Below are 17,008 nucleotides of genomic sequence, written 5' to 3'. Positions count from 1 at the left end.
GCAAACTAGACATGCGAGTATACTATCAACTTGATCCAGAAATGCTAATGCCTCCAAGCACCTGGGTAGGAGCAAATGAAAAGCAAATGGAATAAGATAAAATCCTCAGGTTCAATTTTTTTCTACATATAATTTTTCAAATACCTGAGGAGATAAGAAAAACTGAGGAGAAACTAGCAGAAACAAAAACCAACAGAAAAAGATCCATCCATGGAATTAGGAAACAAGGATTATAAAATAACTAAGCCAAGTCTGGGAAATGACTTTCAGGGAAATGAAAACTATAAAAAATTGACCTAGCTGACTAAAAAGCAAACACTTTTATAAACTTTTAAAAAATAGACAAAATTTAGAACAAAATGGATAAATTTAATATAATTAATTCTATTTTCTTTCAGCAATTAAAATATTCCACCATCTTTTGACATTCATAAAACCCATGTAATCTCTAATTGTAATTTCCTTGTATTTAGTATCTCCATATCATATATCATCTCTTTTCAATTTATTTTTGATATTCTTCAGTAACACAAAAAATTGTCTAATTTAGTTCTTCTTCAACTTTAGGATTGTATCATCCATTCTAAAAAAATTATCAGCCATATAACTTCTAATATAATCTTGCCTTCATTTTTTTCTATTGTGTCCTAACAGAACTCATGATAGATTGATGCAGCACCTTATTTTATTCCCCCATCATCCTTTTATCTTTTGCAACAAATTTTGATAAGAACAATACAAAATAATAACAGCTATCATTAATGTAAATTAAAAGTGTGCCAAGAACTGTGCAAGCATTTTATATTTAACTCTTGAGAATGATATTGAAATCTAAAAAAAAAATAATAATAAAGAACAAGAGGATCCCTGGGTGGTTCAGTGGTTTAGCACCTGCCTTCAACCCAGGACGTGATCGTGGAGTCCCAGGGTTGAATCCCATGTCGGGCTACCTGCATGGAGCCTGCTTCTCCCTCTGCCTGTGTCTCTGCTTCTCTCTCTCTCTATGTCTCTCTCTGCCTCTCTCTGTCTCTCTGTCTCTCTCTCTCCCTCTCTCTGTCTCTCATGAATAAATAAATAAAAATAAATAAATAAATAAATAAATAAATAAATAAATAAATAAGTATAAAAAACAAAGAACAAGTAACTTTCTATTGGTCACCAGAAGATGAACCTCTTGAATGAGGTGCTAGAAAGACAGGTCAATATTGTGTCTTTTTGATTTATGGCTCAGGGAAATTTACCTGTATATGCAGACCTACACTATAGAAATGCAATAGTACTCAGTGGCAAGAAAATTCTACAATTTCTCTCTTGCCTTTTGTTCCACATTTTTGGCTTTATACATTGGAAGAACATTTCAATCAACCAATTTGGGTATCCTTGGGTGTGGGCAATTAATGGAATGAATAGCTTCACTTCAAGAATGACCACCCCCATAAAGAGACTATTACCTTAACCACCATGTTCTTCCTTTGATTCTTTCTCTATACTGGAGGGTGATCATGTTTAAATAAAATAAAATGAAGTAAGATAAAATAATCGTGTTTTGTTTCAAAGTCTGAATTCAGTAAAATAATTTCCACACTAGACCTGTTTCAAATAGTTTACTATGAATATCTTAGATAATTCAAGGTGTTTACCTTAAGACAGGTTTGCCTATTACTCCAGGTATTATCATATTTTTATTTATTATTATTAAAATAATTACACATCTCAGAATATTCCCCAATAGATTGTAACTTTTGAGAATACATTGGCTGGCACAGAGTAGTTCCATAACAAACAATATTTAGTAATTAAAATAATAACTCATGTAAAAATAGTAACATTGTGCAGTAGATAATATTTAAGATCATAAATTAATCTTCAAAAACACCACTTGTAATTTAGAAATGACACATAAAGCCAGTATAACTTAAGGGTAATTAAAATCTTGGAATAATTCATTTGATTATGTTTTTGGGATTCAACATTTTTGCTTCTAGAATTCCTCGGTGACTACTTTAGCTCTTTAGCTCATATTAGAAATTGACAGCTCATTAACAGCTCATTAGGAATGCTGTTAACTGTGCAAAAGGAAGATACTCTCCATAGTAAATTCTTACTTGTGAAATGTATTGAAGTTTAAGTCAGATTCAGCATTTCAGGGAGAATAAACATTTCTGCTTAGCAGTAATGAAAAAGTGCACACATGCAGGGTTAAAATGAGGGGGAGGATGCCATAAGTTTCAATATATTTCACAAAATATTCCAGTGTGACATACTTTCTTTCTGCCACTTTTCCTTTGACTGTCAATTTATAGAAGCTGCCTGTCAATCTCCATTTCCCTTCAAAACACATGCAGTTATCATTCATTCCAATATTCTAAGATCATTTTATATAAACTTTAGAGATTTCGAATGATTTGTGAATGGACAAAGCCAAATCACATTTATGAATAAACACATGAAAAGAAGATTATTAAAATATTTTTAAAAGGAAAGAAAAATATGACCCCAATGTTTTTTGTTTGTTTTTGAAAAACAAAAACTTAAGTATAAGAAAGTAAAAACTAGGAGAAGAAATCTAAAGATAGAAACAAAAATAAAGAAGGAAAAAAAGAGCAAAACCACTTACACTGTTGACTTAGACTTGTATTCATGTTAGTAGTATGTAAGAAGGCCGGCCATAGTGTGTGTATAAATATACATTACACATATTCTTGACTGTCTTTTGTACCTGAATGGCAAAAGCACACAGCAGTTAGATAGTCTAAGGGCTGCCAAGTGGAGGCTCGGGGATCATCATACTTGGTTAACACAATGGCAGCTGTCTGGTATTCCCCAAGGGGGTGCAGTACTATATCAGATCACTGCATGGAGAGGATAGAGCAAGCTCCTATTCCAACTCCCTGATCAAAAAAAAAAAAAAAATCCATTTGATACACTGTCCTCAGGTAGAGGATATATCAGATATTAAGCTGATAAAAACAGATACTACACTTGATATTAGCCAAAAGACTGAGAAGTGATGATCCCAAAGTTGTAAAAAATACCCACATCACTGTTTTGAGCCTGACTGGAGATAAAGAAATGATGGTCCATGAGCCAAATCTAGTCCATTACCTGTTTCTGTAAAGTTTTATTGAAACACAGCCACACTCATTCATTTTGGAATTATCTATGGCTGCTTTCATGGTATAAAAGTAGAATGGAGTAGTTGCAAAATATACCATATGGCCCATAAAGCCTAAAATATTTACTATTGGGTTTTACTATTTTGTTGATCCCTGGTTAGACAGATAATTTTTAAATTTATGTTCAGATGTATGCTATTTGACTTATAAAATGGTATATAGATAGAAAGAATATTTCTTTGGCTGGAAAGCCCACAAAACTAGCATTTATAACTTTGGCTTTGGAACACCTTTAAATCTTTATTTATGAGTAAATCACTGAGTGATTTATAATCTCTCTTCTAACTCTTGTTTTCACTTTCTCTCTGTTTTTTATTATATATATAATTTTATTATATATAGTGTATAATATATACACCAGAGTATATATATTTATATATAAATATTTAAAATATTGTATAATATATATCAAAATATTATATAATATATAATATATTATATATTATATATATGTATATATATATATATCAAAGTCTTCCAGGGTAGTAAAAATTTAAATTCAGTGTTTCAATTTGTAAATTTTCCTTATTTCACAATTTCCATGTCTTCTTGAGCTACAGAAGTATTGGGAAGATTGGTTATGAACGTTGACTATTCTCTAATTTGATCATTGTTCTTACCTGATTTTAGTCATTAATACACATATGTGATTCCAGAGCTCTCCAATATCCTCTATGGCATTTGCTCATTGCAATCTAAACAATTCATCATGAGACATTATTCTACCCTCTGGGTCTTTTAATGTTTATTGGATCTACTTCTATTTCAAAGCCATTTTCTGGGGACTTGTGACACATCTTGCTCTTCCTATAATCTTCTTTAGAAAGAAATGCCCAAATGCCCATTGCCCCACATATCTATTTTTACTCTATATCTTTTTCATCCGGATTTTCGTGCAGCCTCCTATGGCTGTGACTGAGCATAAGGAGCAGCAGCCCTTTTCTAGAATATATCAATGTTTCATCATTCCCACTCTGTCTCCCACCATTCTGTGGAAGCCCTCCATTTCTCAAATCCCATTTTTCCAATACATTTATTTATGCCCAGTGGTCTTCTCCTGTGAGAGGAGGCTATGGTCTATAAAAAGAAGCTTAAAAGATGAGCACGTATCAATATATCTTGCCACATCTCTCTGTGAAAGCAAGAAGCCCAAATATCATGTCAATTTATTTTTTTTCATGTCAATTTAAATAAATATGAAAGGAAAAATATAAAACTGGGAAAAAATAAAAGTCTGTTAAGATTTCTAAAATAATATTTCACTACACCAATTGCTTGATATTGCCATCTCAAATCTTAATCAAATATTAATTTTCTACATCATATCTCTTAATACAGATATATTATTGGTCCAGATAGGTTAGTTTAGGGTAAAGTAACAACCTCCAAAGTTTTATAATATAATGTGATAAATGTTTATATCATTTCAACCATATATCCACTACAAGCTGGTGTAGGTATCTGTGCCATATAGCTCTCAGAGCTTTGTATAATGGGGGCTCTATCATTTTTGAGATCCACCCTTTGAAACTTGAGTCCCTTCTCTTCACTCAGAAGAGGTAAAAGGAGACTAGAAAACAATGCTGAAGACTTTTCTCTGTCTCATCCAACATGTAAAATATATCACTTTAGCTCACTTATTATTGAGTCGAGTTGTACACATTTACATGAAACAATAAAAAGGCTGAAGGTGACTGTTCTCTATGTCCATACAAGAGAAATTTGAAATGAGATACAGTGGTATTTCCAACATAGGCACTATTATGTGATGATAAATTTCCAATCCTTGTAAACTTTTGTATAGGGGATTTCACAATCATATTTTCAAACCATCTGATAAAACATACCACAATGTAAGAGAACAATTCTATTTTGGGAAAAAAAAAGGAATAAACTAAGAAAAACAGTTAGTCTACTCAGAAGCAAGTGAGGATAATTCCTCACTCTAAAGGAGACAATTACAGGATCATCCAGGATTTCTTCTCTGATACATTCCACATAGCACAACCTCAAGAGGCATGTGAATTTAATTTTATTCCTTTACTTGTATAACCATAATGAAAATATGCATGTTCATAGCAAAAATGAATGTTTTCAAGTTTTGCATATGCTATGTTAATGAAATACATTATTTAAAGAAAAAAGTTATGGAAATATGTGAATATTTAACTAATAATATCTACACCATTGTTGCACTTTTTTCATGACATTTATTTTCATTATTTATTTTCATTAAATGGAAGTTCATGAAAAATGAAAAAGCCAATTCAAGAGTCATAGAACAGGGATACCTGGGTAGCTCTGTTGGTTAAGTGTCTGCCTTTGGCTCAGGTCATAATCCTAGGGTTCTGGGATCAAGCCCTGCATCAGGCTCCCTGCTCAATGGGAAGCCTGTTTGCCCCTTTCCCTCTACTGCTCCCCTCGTTTGTGCTCTTTTGCTCTTTCTGTCAAATAAATAGATAAAATCCTAAAACAAAAACAAACAAACAAAAAAGAGTCAAAGAACATAGGGCATGGTGTGCCCTCACAAAAATTTTTCTCAAATGAGCAGAAAGGAAATGTTGTTATAAGAGGAGAACATGAATTTTTCTTTGTCTCAGAAGTTTTAAAAATTATGATATGTATATAAAACATATAGATAGCATATATAATATATAAAATGCATGTGTATGCCAAATTTAATTTAGGACAGTGTGATTTGAAAAATAAGGCAAGCAAAATTAAAAGACTAAAGAAAAAAGAGTTAAATTAAATTTCATTTAAACAGAATGTAATAATTTTCTAATATGTGTTTTTAATAATCAGAAATGCACACTATTTTCTTATTAATTGATTTGAACCAAATGATATGATCATTATTTTTGCAGAACAATGTCTTTGAAAGTGCTAGAAAAGTAACAACAATTGTTATAAGTAGGAATGTATCTACAGTTATGTAATACAGCTCTTTTAATCACAAGTCAATCACACTGTGGAAAAAACCTCTATTTAGTTGGAAACAGCATGTAGAGCAAATGGACTTGAGTCAGCAAACAGGCCACATGGCTGTGTTGTCCTGATTCACTTCCTTTCATTAGTTCCCTCTATCAAATAAACTGAAGTTTAAATTACCATCTTCAAAGTTTAATTTATTTTCTTAGTCAAGCAGTTAACCATATTTATAGAGGCCTGACAATTCTAGGAAAGAAAAGTGCTGATAGTAGCACCAATATAAGGAGAGAGGGATTTTAAAAATGTAAATTTCCATTTAAAATGCTAATGAAATATTTTTCTAAAAATGCAAGTAATTATAATTTACCAAATTTTAATTTTGGGGGTGATGACATATCAATTTACTTTTAATCAGAATTTCTCCTTCCTTTAATTATATAGTCATTTATTTAATCCAGATTCACAGCTATATAATCCTACCTAAATTGATTTAAGCTTAATGTCGGAAAAAAAAGGGAATATGCTCAGCCTGTAGGAATATGTCATTCTCAATTTAACACCCATAGGAATGTATTTAACACCCATAAGGATGCATTAATTTTATGTCATATATAATGCATATTTATAAATATGTACATATTTATAATATATATTTATTATGTATTTATATATAAATATTTGTTATATACATATATTAAAAATGCCTATGAATGTTAAAGTCAATAGAGGTTCATGTCATGATGTAGTGTATTTTCTTTTACTGGAAGCAAGTAAGCATAAACTTAGCTAACTCTAAGAAATGCATTATGGATGGGGATTCTTATAGTGGATGAGAGTTTGAATTACATATCATCTAAATAATTTTCAAATTATGAATTCATCTGTTAGAATCAATTTTCCATCTATAGTACATTTCTTGGAGTTAGCTGAGTTAGTCTTACTTGCTTCCAGTAAAAGAAAATTCACTATATAATGACATTCACCTCTAATGACTTCAACTTCATAGACATTTTTCTTAGATTGGGCTGCCTAGGAGCCCATGTAGGAGGTTTACTCAATGTAGAATGGGAGTGTCTTTGAAATCAACATTTGTGAGGGAGTAAAGGAAGAAGGATTACACAGATGAAAGAATTAAACTGGAATGCAATTGCACAAAGGCCCAGCCAACATGATGGAGAGCTCTGGAACTAGGATGGCCTTTCAAAGCTCTCCTGCCTTTAAACTGTAAGGCTCATTTTTTTTATACCACTGTATAAACCAGTCATTGAATTTAGGGAGTCCTGGGGAAGGCCTATGACCTCAAACAGGTAGCATTTCTTGCAAAACAGCTTGGCTGTGAGCTGTCCCTTTCAACACATTCAGCAGCCTGGGAGATGAATGCTTCAATCATAAAGAATGGATCTGTGTGACCTACCAAAGATTTTACTCAGCTCAACCTTTGTTACACTCAGGCCAATTTTCTTTTAATAATAAAATGTTTAAACAGTGTTATAGCATTCTGTTTGATCTTCTTTACCAAGAAAACTTTTAATAGGGTTAATGGGATGAACTACACAACTGACCTCCCCATTTCACCAATTCTCCTCGTTGCTTTCTGGTGATGCCATCTCCATGGGTTTGGTGTTGTTTTGTTTTGTTGTGTTTTCTTTTGTTTTCTTTTTAAGGAAGATGATAGTTTAATGGTTGAGACATTCTGTGGTGACTATGAATGCAAGAATCTCAACTGATACTTATCTATTCTCTCAACTACTTTTCATTCAAAATTTTTCTTAACCCAAGCTGGTACCTCTGCAGAGGGATGATCAACAATATCATTCCTAATGGTATAAGTCCTCAGAAGTATTTTTTGGATCAGGACAAATACAACAGTCCATTTACTGCCAAAGTTTCACCAAAGGATACCAGGAGATACTTCGAAAAGGTAACCTGAACAGCCACATATCTTCTTCCATGTCCCCAACATTATAGCTCAATCTTCTATTAACAACTATGGAAAATTATTGAGGAGAAAGGAATAATATCTTTTCTTGCCTCAGGGTGTCTTTTGCACAGGAAGCCTGAACTAAGCAAGTAGCAGTTATTAACTAAAGTTATTAGAACTATTGCCATGTCTCCTAGTGGTATCATTCCTCTTTAATAGTAACCACTTCTAAACCCAGAGAATTGATATAAGAAGTATAAATTCCCTCAGTAGGTAACTGGATGTGATGATAAGCAAGGTTATCCTACTTTCACCACTGGGTTCCCAGACTCAAGTTTTCTACCTCTTGGGCACAAAGCATCATATTATAACCATTGATTTATTATAGGCTCCAGCTTCAATTCCACCTTCAGAAGCCATGCTCTGCTCTAGCTACCAGGTCAGAAGCTTCTGGGTAACACAAGTTATACTATGACTAGTGCATCTCACTGCGATGTGCCCATTTCCTTTGATATGAATTGTATCTCTTGGGATGATCAGCTGTTACAATAAGTGCTTTGCCAGAAAATTAAACATTTTGTAAGCACTCAGATACTGGTGCTGGATAAGGACTTGAGACCAGGATACATAAACCCAGACCAGGAATATATATGGATTCCAGTTCAGATAGGAGGGTTTGGGAGGTCCATGTGTTTGACTGGTCTCCTTGAGGGAAGTGCCATAGGGACTTACATTTTGGTCTCTGCTATAGGCAATTTTGATATTCAGCAACAACAATAACTAGATCAGCTTTGTTGAGGAAGGCCTACATTAACAGAGTCTATGTGTAGTCCACATTCCTGCTAGTTCGGTCACTCTAGTCTTGATGTCATTATGCCAGTCCTGAAGACTGATAAGAAAGGCTGACCAGTAGATTCCTTCTGTTTTTGTAATACTTTTGTGCCTCTCCCATAGTGGCTCTTAATTAACGTACAATACAAAGATCATCAAAATTTGTGAAACTTATCCATGTGTCTTTTCTCCAGATTTCTTTGTCCCTAACATTACAGTTTGCTCCTAGGCCTCCAATAAACTAGTCAAATTATTCATGAGTCTGTAAGTATATATTCTTAGCTCTGGTCATTTATCTTTTAATAAAAAGTCAATGACAAGGAACATTACCTAAAGATCTGACCACTTGAAGCACTGTCTCTAGCCCTTATCGTTCAGTGCAGCAGACTTCCATTCTTAGTTTGCAATGACTAAATCAAACCACCTTCTAACCAAGGGTGACCTATTTCCTCCTCAATCTATTGGTCATAAGGGATGACCATCCCATTATCAAGCCATAAGTGTGAATTAGGGGAAGGTCAGGACATTCTCATTTTCAATAATTAAGATATCCTTGAGATATCATTCATAATCTTTAAGATATAACTTCTATCTTAAGACTGATTGCTGCTGGGCAGTAGATTTGGTTGGTTTAAAAGATTTCCAGCTGCATAGTCACCTGATGTCCCATAGTCCACTTTTCCTCTCCTAAAACTCAGAAGCACTGCAGTGGCTGTTTTTAACTAGGTTTAATTCAAATGACTTCAATCTGCTATAAGGTCCTTCTTTGTTCTTAGACTCACTCAAAGCTGGCAGCCTTCCATATCACTCGGAAAAAAATGTGTTAAATCTATATCCCCAAGTATGGAATTGCCATTGTAGTCTTGCTGCTATAATTTGGCACTCATTATATTAATTATACTCCAACTCCTTTAATAATTAAGCATCAGCATGAAATATTTTGGGAACTTCTCATCTCCACTGCTCTCTAGAACCCCAGTTCTGTGGCAGCATCATGTACTCTCAGCTCTGGTTTGCAGAGAAAACCCAACATTGAGCTTCTCTCTGTGATGTTGTTGCCTCTTTCTCCAGTAGAGTGCTTACTGGTTTAATAGATACAGTGTTTTCAGATCACTTTCAGCATCCAGGTAACACAGTCAGTTACTGGGTGTTCAGGTCTTAATTAAAATATCCACCTTCTTCTCTGAGTCTTTTGATCTTTTCTTTCCCTGTTTACCAAGATACTTCTCTCATTTCTACTATCTTAGGGTTAGTCATCACATTTTCCAGGCTTCCAAAGATCATTCTAGTAATATGTAAGCAGTTTCTTGAAGGTCTTACCATAGTGTTAATACCTATATCAAGGAGAATAATCCCATATCAATAAACTTCTGCTATAACTTTATATTATATTATAACTTTATATTCTGCTCCCTCATTATCCAGCACTTCAGAATCCAGTCCACTACAAACTCTCCAGGCTCCTGTTGATATATATTGGTTAGTTCCCACAATTCATTTGAAGCATAGCTCCTCTTTTAACAGGTCCAGCATTTCCTTAGGAAGACCCTATGGTTAATTAATATAGTTATTCTGATATCCTCAAGGGGAAGTGGGAATAGATGGTGAATGGGCTGCTTATTTCTTACAAGGCAGAGGCTCTGGTAACGTTTTCCTCAAGTAGGGTAGTATTAGGCTTTAAAAGAAACCGTGTGTATGTGTGTGGGGGAGGGGATACCTGGATGGCTCAGTCAGTTAGGCAACTGATGCCTGGTTTCAGCTCAGATCATGATCCCATAGGTTGTGAGATCAAGCCTTGCATTAGGCTGTGTACTCAGCATGGATTCTGCTCAGAAGATTCCCTCCCTCTGCCCCTCCTGACACACACCCATGTCCATTCTCTTTCTCTCTCCTCCATCCCCCCCCAAAAAAAAATCTTTAAAAAAATGAAAAAAAAAGTGATGGGCACCCCTGCCCACCTGGAGAGCTCACAAGGATATGGGAACTTATGGTTTTCCAGTGTCCTGATGCCATTCCTGAGGGGATCATTCTTTCCTAATCAGGACCCTAATCTCTATGTAGCCAGCTTGCTGAAGTTAAGAATTCAACCTCCTTTGGAACTTTGCTTTCCCTGTTAATTAAGTTCCAAGCCTTCAATTTTTTTTCTGGCCCCTGGCTGCAGAAAATGAGACTCTTTGTGTTGCCAAAAGAGACTACTTGCTTTCAGATTTGGCTTTAATTTCACACCCTCAGCCTTTCATTTTCTTTCTCTAGTACATCCATTGACCCAGCAATACCCAACCAATTCCATAGTCCTACAATAAAGACTTCCTCTGAACTTCTCAAATGATGTGGTATTGATCCCACCAATGCATTATCTCCCACTTGTTCCCTATCAAGATCACCACAGGGATAATAACCACCTACCAGCTGTGTTGATCTTTTTATTGCCAGTTAGCCATTAGATGATAAACCTCAAAAATCTAATTTTAGAGTCTACTTCTTTGGACTACTTCAGACATCAATTATCTTTGGGCAAGTTTCTAGGGATTAAACTCTGAGATAGAGATTTCTGTGCAGGAAATTATTAGGGGTACCCTAGTAATCATCACCTATGGGAAGATAAAGCAAGTATGATTAGGTAGAAAGAGGAATTAAACTGTGAAACAGTCATAGCACAAAAGTCTCAGTCTACCTTCAGGGAAATCTGGAGCTAGGCCTGCCCCTTGGAATTGTCCAGCCCTGAAGAAAGGTAGCTGGGCCTCTATATTCTTCCATATAGAGTGGCCTCTATATTTGTGCCATAGAACACAGGCTGAACATGGGGTACCCAGTGACATTAGATATGACAGCTTTATTTGGCTGAAGGTAATTTTTGGTTAGCTTCTCATTTGAGAATGGTTGTCTGACAACATTCTCAGCAGCTGGGGGTTGTGAGCCTGGGTAGATATCTGTGTAGTACATCATAACTTCCATTCCAATATTCCAACATTCTTATTTAGATTATTCATCATGTTGTGCAATATACTGTCTCTTTCTTGTGCGTGTGCGTGCACACACACACACACACACACACACTGGCCTTGACTATGACCTAAGCACACCATATAATTGACTGTGTGTGTCTCTGACTACCTGCTTCTGAATCTCTATCCTTTCATTTTCATTACTTATTTTATTCAGTTAGGTTCCTGATACTTCCTGCTAGCACAATCTCCATTTCTGGCATAAATATAAAGGCCTAGCTCTATATGATCTTAGATTTTAAGACTTAGAGGATATTTGAGCAAAGCCATCCACTATTATATTACAATTTCACAATGACATTTTTATATCTTTTATCCCTTCATGATTTCCCATTCCAAAATTAGAAAAAATGGAGTGTTCGTATGGAATCTGGAAGAATATTAAAGTTGAAAAAAAGAAAATTTAGTACATAAAATATTTTCTTGGGCTCCTCAGAATTTTGGAGCCTCATAGTATATGTGCCTTCAAAGAGTTACAGCAAATCCTTCCATTTTTATTAAAGACATTTGCATGAACAGAAGACATTGTTTTTAACAGTTCACAAGCTTCTGCTGTTTTTATACTATCTGAAGGCTGTATCATCTTTTAATGTCAATGCAGTTGGTTGCCATAGAAATTATAATGATGTCACTCACTATTTAAGTCTAGAAATAAACAGCAGGAACAGATGGGCATTTAAGAATGGAGGGCATAGTTTTAATGCAAATGGTCTTGAAAACAAAAAACGGCAGGTTAAAAATCACATGCAAGAAATAAACTTACCTGGTGCAACATTAAAAGCTAGGATGTGTCTCCATGGTTAGCTATCCCGGTTGCTGGCTTGGATTCAGGGTGCAAAGACCAGAAGGCACCGAAAAGGCATTCAAGCAAAGACTGAAACAGAATCCTTTCTAAACAAGGTTGAGACTGGATCATAGTAACAATATACAGATATGAATACCCAGTAATCCCCAACAGAATGGGACTGAGACAGACTGCAGAGAATGTGAACTTAGTCTTAACATACGTTAGGATGTTAGGACGGGTGTGATGACAGCTAAAAAACAAGACAAAACAAAACAAAAACATAGTAGCATGTGTGAGGACAGATAGAAACATGTTTGACATTCATAGGCAGGAAATCAAAGAAATCACATGCATCTGAGTCTAAAATGCAACTAGAATTGCTTAAAAAACGCATTGTTCCATTGTTTCTGCACCATTTATTTAGAAAAGATGTACAGCTTTGTTCATTATTATATTATATTCATTAAACAATTATCACCCTGATAAAAAATATTCACAAATTACTCAAAATATAACATTTAAAATACTGTGGGTATAAGTTTAGAAGGGTTCATACTACAATCAAAGCAGGTAAATCAGCAAAAAAGGGAAAAATAATTTCAATTTAAGGCAATTGAAATAGGACCCAGACACACAGACTTTTTAGATACTTTGTTTTTAAAATAACAGCTAAGGATTACAAAAAGTCTAAGGTTGTTTTAATCTGCAATCCTTTGTTCTGCTTAGTTCTGTTGATCTGGCTAGAAAAATTTATTCAGTGGTCACTAGAAAAAATATATATCACTAGAAAATAAGAGCAGGAAAAGAAAAAAGAAAAAAACTACCTGCCAAAGTGACACATTGAGTAAATTTAAAGTGGAGATTTACATGAAAATCAATATAAAGGTTACTTGGAAGACTATTTAAAAACTTTCACTCTGCACCGATTTTCATCATCTGATCTTTTTAAGTTTGTACTGATGTGTTTTAATCATAGGCTGTCTTGAGTCCTGAGCCTGTAGAAACAGGGAACCACGGAGCGATGGTGAGAGGGGTCATTTGGAGTAAACCCAGCCACCATTGTAACTTTGTTGCTGGTGGCATATGCATAATACTCCTTCCATTTATTCTTAAAGGTGTTGTGTTTGTGTAAGGAGTAACCCACTCATACAGCCAAGTTGCCACATTGAGGCACTGGTGTCTTAGAAAACCTCAGGAATATGAACTCTCAAAATGAGTTGGGTAGTTGGACTTCACCTCTCCTTAATGATTTCAAACTATTTTCTGTATTACAAAATTTAAAAAGACGTTGAAAGTTTTGTTTTAGACTGAATATTTGTGTTCCCTCAAAAACACATGCTGAAACCCTATCCCTCAATGTGATGGTATTAAGGGATGAGACTTTATTAGGAGGTAACAAAAATTAGATGCAGTGATGATGGTTGAGTCTTCATGACTATTAATGTTCTAAGAAAACAAAAATCGGAATAAAAAGGTAATATTTATCTCCTGATACATAAAATATCTCCTCATGTCTCTTCTGTGAAACTAAAAGGTATGATTAGATTAATATTTTTATTTAAAATATTTTATTTTTTATTTATAAAAAATTATTTATTTATTTATTTTTTATTTTTTATTTATTTGTTTTTTCCTTGATTTTATCTGATGAGATAAAATAGAAGATAATTTTCACATTATCAAAAGATGTAAAATAATTTATAGGTGGCTAGTATACATACCAGAAGCTACTATAACATAGCCAGTGAGCATATGGTATCTAATTTTGCTGATAATACAATCAGACTGAATATAGGTAAACTGTTAGACAATGATATTCAAAATATTAGAAAATATTTTAAAAATTAGAGCAGCTTAGTTGGGCATCCCTGGTGGCTCAGCGGTTTGGCGCCTGCCTTCGACCCAGGGTGTGATCCTGGAGACCCGGGATCGAGTCCCATTGCTTATGTCTCTGCCAATCTCTCTCTCTGCCTGTGTCTCTGCCTCTCTCTCTCTGCCTGTGTCTCTCTCTGCCTCTCTCTCTCTCTCTCTCTCTCTGTCTCTCATGAATAAATAAAATAAAATCTTTTAAAAATAATAATAATAGTTTTCTCTTTTGAACATTTGCCAAAGAGAGAAGATAATCTTCTGCCTGGAAAGGTACAAGTAACATCTATTTAACTTTTCCAAAACAGGAGGTCAGGTCTAATCTCTTGAAGACTTTCAGTGCCATCCATAAACTGGCCTCATCCTACTGACATAAATCATTTTTATTTTTAAATTAAACAATACATTTGTTGATTCATAAACTTTTTAAAAATCAACCAGCTTAGTTGTTTTGCATAGCTTTTTATCTTTATTTTACATTTTATTAGATATTGGGTGATACATTTACTTCTTTTTCTTCTCTTTGAAATAAGAATTTTCCTCCTCTGTTTCAAATGTCTCCTTCTGTCCAGCCTGTCCTTAAGTTCCAATCTACTCTTAATGGAAATAGTAGATTATGGTTACACTTCCACTTCCCAATTTCATATTTACTCTTCCTCATTTACATTTCTTTCTTTTTTAAAAAAAAAAGATTTTATTTATTCATGACAGACACACAGAGAGAGGCAGAGACATAGACAGAGGGAGAAGCAGGCTCCCTGTGGGGAGCCGGATGCAGGACTTGATCCCAGGATCCAGGATTATGACCTGAGCCAAAGGCAGAGGTTTAACCCCTGAGCCACCCATGTGCCCCTCCATTTACATTTCTGTTAATAACTTGCTGTTGGCACTACACTTCCCTAGATCTCTAATGATTGTTCTGAGGATAAGTATATGAGATACATCATAGACCATTATGTATTTTACATTCCTTTCTGTGACATTATTCTGTACTTCCTCCATTTTGAAATTCACTTTTCCTGGGTTCTAAGCAAAAAGTTTATTTTTCCTCCAACCCCTCTTCTCACTACTGAAAGTCTCTCTTCCATTCTTGTAGGCTATTTTTCCTGGCCTTCCCACAAAATGATAGTTTTCTCAGGTTCTATCCTTAAAGATGGCCATACAGACCCATACACATCTTCCTCTCCTAAATCTTGCTTGGTTTTGTCACTCATATCATCATGTTCAGCTAACACAAGAGACTAATGATACCAAGTCATTCTTTAAGCATCTATGTCAAGGAGTTTCACTTAGGTATCTCATGTATATCTGTAATTATGAAGGCTAACATTCAACTGTCATCCACCTTTTGGCACCCCCTACACCATCGTCTGTTCTCCTACTTTCTGCATCAATTGTCTAGCCAATTATACCTGAAATCGGGGAATCACTCGAGATTCCCATGTTCTATTGAATAACATATCATTCCTTTTCTCTCATTGCTCCTCATCGTATTGGTCAAGAAGTACTATTAATGAATTTTCTGAATTTATCTTCGTACTATTTCTTCCTCTCCAATCTATCATCCATGTTTCTCCTTTTCCATGTCCATATAATTTATATTTCTTAAAAGTAATTTGACCTCACTTCAATCTAATTACTTAAACCTTGAAGTGCCATAAAAGACCTTTCCAGTTTCACTTCATCTACTTAAATTTGATTTATTACATCATGCTCATTCAGATTTCTTGTCTTTGCAGGTATTTTTTTTTCCCCAGAATATATCAATTGCTACAAGTCACTGATCTCTTCTAGCATGTGTAAGTAGGAAATCTTGCTTATTCTACAGGATTCACATAAACAGATTCTTTTGAAGGAAAAGTCCCCCAATTTGTCCAACATTCAATGTGACCAGATCATATGTTCCTCTCTTTCTCCACTTAAATACATACTATTATTTTTGTAATAGGTTCATCATATTCAGATCTATTCATTTATTTTTCTGTGAGGTTCATGAAGGCAAGCATTGTGCACCCTACATCTGTGTCCCAAATTGAAGGACTTGTAAATACTTTGAATAATAAATGAATTATGAGTGAAACTCAGAAATTGTGGACAAAGAAATTACATAAGTATTTAATTGTATGACTTGAGTCTTTCATCCCACTCATAGTTCTTTAAAATGGGCTAGAAATACATGTGTAAACACATGGTAGATAAACTTAAAACCTAGGCACTGCATTTAATCTACTACCAAGATAATTACACCTCTTTCTTGCCTCCTACGCCAATCTGCCACTCACACATGTTTTCACTTATCTTCCAAACTTGAGTGTGTCTCTTTCCTACTTCCCCTTGTTCATCTCACATCCTCTACTCTCCACCTGTACAAATTTTTAGCTGCATGCCAAAAAAAAAAAAAAATTCTGCCTTTGATCTATGAACTCACAACACAGCATTTAGTTTTTATGCAATGATTTAGATATATTAATTGTTGAAGTAAGATCTGAGA

At 34.6% G+C, this 17,008-nt stretch overlaps 1 long non-coding RNA gene and 1 other non-coding gene across 2 annotated transcripts in view; both read right to left on the bottom strand.

Annotated features, from left to right (window-relative positions):
- Window positions 1–12,854, bottom strand: part of LOC140597688 (uncharacterized) — a 174,639-nt gene extending 161,785 nt beyond the window's left edge. Inside the window, exon 1 of the long non-coding RNA XR_011999535.1 lies at window positions 12,628–12,854. This is a non-coding gene — a long non-coding RNA (uncharacterized lncRNA). The remainder of the gene's footprint in view (window positions 1–12,627) is intronic.
- Window positions 2,827–3,012, bottom strand: LOC112914260 (U2 spliceosomal RNA). Its single transcript, XR_003233813.2, has one exon. It is a non-coding gene; the product is annotated as a U2 spliceosomal RNA (small nuclear RNA).
- Window positions 12,855–17,008: the final 4,154 nt, after the last annotated feature.

The sequence above is a fragment of the Vulpes vulpes genome, chromosome 1 (genome assembly GCF_048418805.1).
Source record: "Vulpes vulpes isolate BD-2025 chromosome 1, VulVul3, whole genome shotgun sequence".
Taxonomy (NCBI): Eukaryota; Metazoa; Chordata; class Mammalia; order Carnivora; family Canidae; genus Vulpes; species Vulpes vulpes.
This window is presented reverse-complemented; position numbering and strand designations above follow the sequence as displayed.